Source organism: Thermobia domestica, chromosome 10, assembly GCF_964235325.1.
Source record: "Thermobia domestica chromosome 10, izTheDome1.hap1.1, whole genome shotgun sequence".
Classification (NCBI taxonomy): domain Eukaryota; kingdom Metazoa; phylum Arthropoda; class Insecta; order Zygentoma; family Lepismatidae; genus Thermobia; species Thermobia domestica.
Genome location: NC_137463.1, coordinates 188,380,489 through 188,388,204, shown reverse-complemented (window position 1 = coordinate 188,388,204; position 7,716 = coordinate 188,380,489).

The window sequence follows — 7,716 nt, the reverse complement described above, 5'->3', positions numbered from 1 at the left end:
AACATTCTATTAGCAAGATTGATTCCATACGCAGATGAAATTATTGGAGATTATCAGTGTGGATTTAGACGAAATCGACCAACTATCGACAAAATATTTACCATTCGCCAAATACTCGAAAACAAGTGGGAATACAGTAGCCCGGTACATCAACTATTTATTGATTTTAGAAAGGCTTATAACTCGGTTAGGAAAGAAACATTGTACAATGTTCTTACAGAATTTGGAATACCGAGAAAGCTAATTAGATCAATTAGGGAATATTTAAATGAATCCCAAAGTAAAGCCCGGGTAGGAAAATTTTTGGCTACGAGCTTTCACGTCAAGAATGGAGATGCGTTGTCGCCATTATTATTCAACTTTGTCCTGGCATACGCTATAAGGAAAATCAAAGATAGCAATCAGGGCCTAGAGCTGAACGGTGTTCACCAGGTTATGCGTACGCTGATTATGTAAATTTAATAGGGGATGATAGGAGAAAAATAGAAAGAAATGCAGAGGTCTTATTAAACGTTCGCATGAACATAGGTTTAGAAGTAAATGTAGAGAAAACTAAATACATGGAAGTGCGTCGGGACCGTAATACGGTAAATTATGGATGCGTTAAAATATTAAATAATACTTTTGATATAAAGTGGATACTTTCAAATATCTAGGATCAATATTAACAGAGGAAAAGCATATTCACGAAGAAATTAAATGTCGACTAAAAACAGGGAATTCGTTCAAAATCTCTTGTCGTCGCGAATTTTGTCGAGGAATTTGAAGCTTAAAATATATAAACCGATAATCAAACCCATACCCGTTGTTCTGTATGGTTTCGAAACATGGTCGCTTACTGAGTGAAGAACATAGGCAAAGTATTTGAGAACAAGATCCCGAAAGAAATATTCGGACCCAAGAAGAACGGGAATGGGGAATGGAGGAAACTTCATAACGAGGAACTACGTAAATTATACGGCTTACCAAACATTGTTAGGGTCATCAAGTCTAGGAGGCTTAGGTGGGCAGGACATGTAGCCAGGATGGAATTAAGTAGGAACGCTTTCAAGGTGTTAGCAGTAGGAAGAGCTAGGCGCAGATGGGAAGACAATATTAACATGGATCTCGCAGAGATAGGAATCCAAAGTAGAAACTCGATCCACTTGAGTAAGGATAGAAGTCAGTGGAGAGCTTTTGTGAACGCGGCATTGAACCTCCGGGTTCCATAGGCTTTAGAGTTAGTTAGCTTACGAAGCATGAGTAGATGCCTAGGCTGATACTACAAATAGATTAAATGCGCATTTACTGAATAGACGAGTTCTACTGACATTGGATAGTCTATATACTCTTTGTGTGCTAGAGCCTAGGGGAGAGGATGAGATAAGATTTCATATCAGGTTACGTCACGCACAGGCGCATGCCTTCATTTTCATTAAAAATGGAAAAGCCAAGAGAAACAAATTTCATCTCACTTTCCTTTGTGGCAGTCGGACACAAATCATCACACTTATCTGCAAAAAGCACTTTTCAAATCGGATTATTGGGAGAGCTTCCAGTTCCAATGTTGGGGTGGCATGTCTCCATTTCCTCGGAATTTGTGCCCGTACGTATAGCTGAGATAACTTTCCAGCATGAAGAGAGGGCCATATCCTCCTCTGGCATTTATTGCAATTTGTGCCCAAGTTGCGGAGGTGGAATTAACACATTTTGATGAGACTACTAAACGCACTACAACACGAAGTTCAGTTTGAAATACTACAGAATACGATTCTTTTTTAAAAAATGGAAAAGCCAAGAGAAATCAATTTCATCTTACATTCCTTTGTGGCAGTCGGACACAAATCATCACACTTATCCCAAAAAGCACTTTTTAAGTCAGATTATTGGGGGGAACAGTCCCCCCAGGTCCAACATTGGGGGGACATGTCCCCCTCGTCCCCCCGGGATTTGCGCCAGTAACCCCTGCCTTGATCAAGGATAACATTCTAGTTTATGGGTTTATTTGGTTCGGCTCTTCCGAGCTTAAGATGTAAGTAAAACACATTAAGAAGAAATAATAAAGAAACTAAGTCTATCCGATGGATAAGAATATGAAATGATATAAAATGCAATGAGCTGATCAGTATGGTATTGTATACCTACTTTTGGGCCACCTTGTAATATATTCTTTAGCGGTTATGAAACAGAAAACGATAAAGGCTTTGAAAACGGGTGCTACTCAATAAAAGCGGGTAATCTGATAAACGTAGTTAATGAATTAGGGCTACTTGGGAAAGTATATTTTCAAGAAGTCTATAATGAATGTTGACAAAAATATTTAAATTTAAATTTAAACATTAGAAAATATCAATATTAAACATTTTTTGTATTGTTTAAGAATGCTATTGTTACTTCTCTACAATCAAACAGTTGCTAAGAATTCAGTTTCTCTTATTCGTGTGACAAAATGTAGTGAAATAACCCAGGTAAGTAATTTTCCCCCATTTTTTTTTCTAGTGACGTTGAAGCTAAAAACGTTACTAGCAATGTATGTATATATGTACATGAGGACTAGCATGAATTCTCGTAATATGCTAGTTTATAACTTGGCTGTTAAGATTACTTAGAGGCAACAGAGGGAAGGGGAACAGCGCCCTGGAAGAAGACCCTCTATGAAAAGGAAGCTTTGACGGTTGTTTACCTTAATGGTATCTTCCTCAGCTTCCTTTCCTCTTTGTAATTTGCAGGCCATGGGCGCTGAGGGCCTATATCATACAAACAATTGGCATCTTCTCAGGCCCGGCAAATTCCCGAAAGATGCCTGGATAGTTTATAATTGTAAGAAGCTCAACTATGAACCCAATTGCTTCAACTAAACAATCATCTTCATATCTTAAAATACTGTTTAAAAGTCCAGAAAATACTTATATTAGTCTTTCCTATGCTCATAAACTGCAAGCTCCCCACAAAATTCCAGGAAAGGTTAGTGTCAAATCTCATTTCCAGAGACTATTGTGTTGCTGTTCAGTGTTAAGTACGGTAAGTGCCGTGTGGAAGACAAGTCATATTATTGATGTTGAATGAAAGGAAGACGTAATTATGCCCCCCCCCCCCCTGTGCGACGCGTGGTATTGATTTGTACTGTTATTAATAACCTCGTGGTGTAGTGGTGTGTTACGGGCGAAAATGGTGATATGGAATTCTGTCCGAAGGTAGGTCTTTGACGTGAAGATCCATGGGCAAGGAAAACCCATGGCGACTTGTATCGTATGAGATGATGATGACGTTCTAAGGACGGGACCTACAGGTTAACATGGGATCCAGACTCACATATCTTCACCGGAATCGATACCGGGACCCCTTGATCACAAGGATTAAGGGTGCGGGAAGAAAAAACAAGCAAACATCGGATATTATCAAGGTCAGAGCAGTTCACTTCTGGCACATAGTGGGGCTCGAATCCGTATCACTGAAACACATGCAGGCATGACTAAGCACGTGAGTTGTGTAGTTCAAAACCAGGTTACGAATGTGGTACCAAGAGAGCAACCATGGTATTGAAGTTGCCAGAAAGATGCTTGTTAATAAAACTTTACAATACGTTGAACAATAATACTGGTACCATTCGTGAACATCTGTGATGATTACGTTAGGGTTGAGACCAGGAAGAGGTCGTAAGAGTGTAACACAGAAAGAAGTTCAAAATGTTCGTGGAGAAATCCACGAATAACAGTGGCGTGGTAAGTGCAAAGGCAGTGTGAAAACATCTGGACATGCCCTGTTGAACTGAAGAAAATTCTTCGCAAAGTGCTGCATTGGTGTCCTTACAAGGTAACAATAAAACATCAATTGCGTGCCGCAGATGCCGATGTTCATCTCGGAATTTTAAGGGAAGCTTCTGTTCAAAGGCCGTCGTAAATCCGCCACTGATCACGGAGTATTAATAGCATTGATAATCAATGCCAGGAGACCCACAGGAGGGTAATTACAGCCTTTCTTATCAGTTACCATCACTAGTGTCATTTTTCTTCCACACTGTACTTATTTGGTGTTGTACAGCGCCACAATTACCTCTGGTGGCGAAAATTGGAATTAATTTTGTTTTCTACACCAATCGCTTCTGCATGCTCCCAAATATACTCCTACCAAGTGTGGTTGCATTCTGTCAAGAGGTTACGTCTCCAGAGTTCTCTGAACAGCGATATATAGGTTGTCTCATCAGGAAAGTGTCATATTTTGAGGAATGATAGTATTGGTCATGACAAGCAATCGATCGAGATATCGATGAAAGGGCACTTTATTTTGTACACATTGCTTCGAAGGTAGGTATATATATATATATATACACATCTCGAGAACTATTGAAGATATTGGAGTCATTTAAAAACGTGTTGCAGATAAGTAGCACACGTAATAGGCAGTAGGGGTCATTCACATATTACGTAATGCTGTTTTTGATGAATTTTAGCCCCTCCCTCTCTCTTGTCATACTTCGTAATGCAAGACCGAACCCCTCCCCGTTTGTTACGTAACACTTTTTGATTTTTGTTTTTTCACCAATTTTACTTATTTTGGGATAATTACAATACAAAAATAAATTTTAATGGCAGAATTTTTCATTACAAAATGCTTGTATTTTGGATATATTTGTAGAGTTTTAATCGCCAACAAATCAAAGTATTAGAAAATGGTAGTACCGTAATCTTCTAACCCCCATCATCATCATAGGTATTCTGCTCTTACTGGCAGGTCACTTGCAGCAGCTGAGAAGCTTCCATGCTCCACGGTCCTCCGCTAACCTCTTCGTCTTCATGTATGATCTATCTGTTTTTATATCATCCATTAATTGTAGTCTCCTTCGCCTTCTGCCTCTCTTTCCCGCCACCATACCCTCTATGACATCCCTCATGACACAATTTCTTAGGCAATGCCCCAACCAGTTTCTCTTCCTCTTCTTAACAATATCTAAAAGTGTTCTTTTCTTCCCCACCATTTCTAACACCCACTCATTCGTTTTCCGCTCGACCCAACTAATTCTTTCCATCCTTCTCCACACCCACATTTCGAATGCTTTCAGTCGTTTTTCATCACTTTTACGTAATGTCCACGTTTCCTCCCCATACAGTACAACACTCCACACGAAGCATTTTATGAGTCTTTTTCTCAACTCTCTATTCAAAGTCCCACAAAACATATTTTTCTTCCTCCTAAAGGCTTCTTTCGCCATTCCTAACCTTGCTTTTATTTCACGTTCGCATTTCATGTCATTACTAAGAATACTACCCAGATATCGAAAACTATTCACTTGTTCTATTTTCTCCCCTCCCACTTTTATATTTGACACATACCTCTTCGTTCCAATCACTATGGTTTTTGTCTTTCTAACATTTATTTTCATCCCATATTCTTCAAAGCCCATCCTCAGGTTTTCTAACATTTTATTGATTTCCTTTTCAGATTCTGCAACAAGCGCAATATCGTCTGCAAATCTTATGCATCTAATCATTCTACCTCCTACCGAAATGCCGTCATCATCATGTAAACTCTTTTTCACTATCTCTTCTAAATAGACATTAAATAGTGTTGGCGAGAGGCAGCATCCTTGTCGAACTCCCCTTCCAATTGCACTCTCTTCCGTCAGTTCTTCCCCTATCCTACACTTACTTGTTGGTTCATGTATAAGTTTCTTATGAGTTTTCGATCTTTCCATTCCAACCCTACCTTCTTTAAAACTCCCAACAACAATTCCCAATTCACGCGGTCAAAAGCCTTTTCTAACAATAAATACAACATATACCTCTTTCTCTTTTTCTATAAATCCTTCACCGATCGCTCTTTATAATCCAATAGCACCTCTTGAGCCCTTACCTCTTCTGAACCCGAATTGCTCCTCCTCAACTTCATTTGTTCTTTCATATAACCTTCTGTTCAATATTCGGAGCAAGATTTTAGCTGCATGAAATATGAGACTAATAGTTCTATAACTCTCACATTTCTTTGGGTTCGATTTCTTAGCCATCGGTATCATGATCGTCTTCAGGAAGTCTTTTGGCCACCCCCCTGTCTCATGTATTTCATTGCATAGTCGGAACAATTCTTTCTTTCCTTTGTCTCCTATATTTTTAATGAATTCGATTGGTATATTATCTATCCCGGTTGCCTTTCCATTCCTAATCTCGGATATAGCCTTTTCAAACTCATTCCAAAGAATACTAAATCCTTTATCATCCTCGCCTACTTCATTTTCTACTTCAACATTTAGACTATACGGTCTCTCCCTACTCTCATATAAGTCTTCCACGTATTCTTTCCATCTTTCTATGATCTCATTTCTGTCGCTGACTACCTTCCCATTTTTATTTTCTACTGCCATCGTAATACACCCTTGTTTCCTCCGAAATTCCACAGATTTCACCTCCTTATACATTTCCTCATATTTCCCAACTCTTTATAATTCTTCTATGTCCTCGCATTTTCTTTTGTAAAACTCTTCCCTCGCTCTGTCTGTTTCTCTCCGTAACTCATTAAACTTTCTGTACATCTTTCTGCCCTCTTCTGTATCAATCTGTTTCCACGTCTTCCTTTCCCTCATTTTCTGGAACATCTGCTCTGTAACCCATGGTTTCTTAGTCGTTTTGTGTTCGCGGTAACCTACTGCTTCTTCTGCAGCCTGCTGTAAGCAAATGTATTCCCACTGTTCGTTACTATCTGCACCTATTCTTTTCTGGTTTGAATATTTTTCTTCGAATTTTTCAACGAAAAGTTTTCTTATTTCCTCGTTTTTCAACTTTTCGGTATTCAACACTTTGTTACCTACTTTTCTTCTGTCTACATTTTTAAGTTGAATATCTACTTCGGCCAGCACAAAATTATGATCAGAGAAAATATCAGCCCTGGGAAGGGTCTTCTCGTTCTTTAAGCTATTCCGGTACCTGTCCTGAATCATAACATAGTCTATTTGATATCTTCCACCGTCTATTAGTGATTTCCATGTATATCTTCTCTTGTACTGATTGAACCAAGTGTTCCCAATTACTAGTGAATTATGGCTACAGAAATTCACTAGTCCCTCTCCCCTTTTATTTCTTTCGCCTAAACCATATTTGCCTACGATACTACCTTCCTGTTTTTCTCCCACAACTGCATTGAAATCTCTCATTACAATTACGCATGTACCCCTCTTCTCCCTATCAATAATTTCTTCTATTTTCTCATAATTTTCCTCTACTTCTTCAGTTGCATGCGAAGTCGTCGGTGCATATGTCTGTATCACAACTAGATCCTTCGTTTTCCCTTTAAGTTTTAACATCATAACTCTATCATCAATAAATTGTACTTTCACTACCTTCTCCTTTAAACGCTTTCCAAGAATTATTCCTACGCCATTATGACCGCCCTTTTCATTACCTGAGTAAAACATTCTATACTCTTCGCTGTTCAACATCCCATTATCTTCCCATCTAACTTCACAAACTCCTACCAAATCTAGGTTATTTTGTTTTATTCCTTCTTTAAGATTTTCTAATTTTCCTCCCTGTAACATAGTACGTACGTTCCATGTCCTTTTCCTAAACCTTTTGCTCTTCCCTGTCTTTCTTTTTCTGTCTCTGTTCCCCCCATTATTACTTTTTCGTCCAATAGTCCTTCCCAAGCCACCCCCCTCCCGGAGATCCGAATGGGGAGATATTTTACCTCCGGAACTACATTTTGACCCCCAGAACGCGATTCCGTATTTAATATGAGAAAAGAATATGG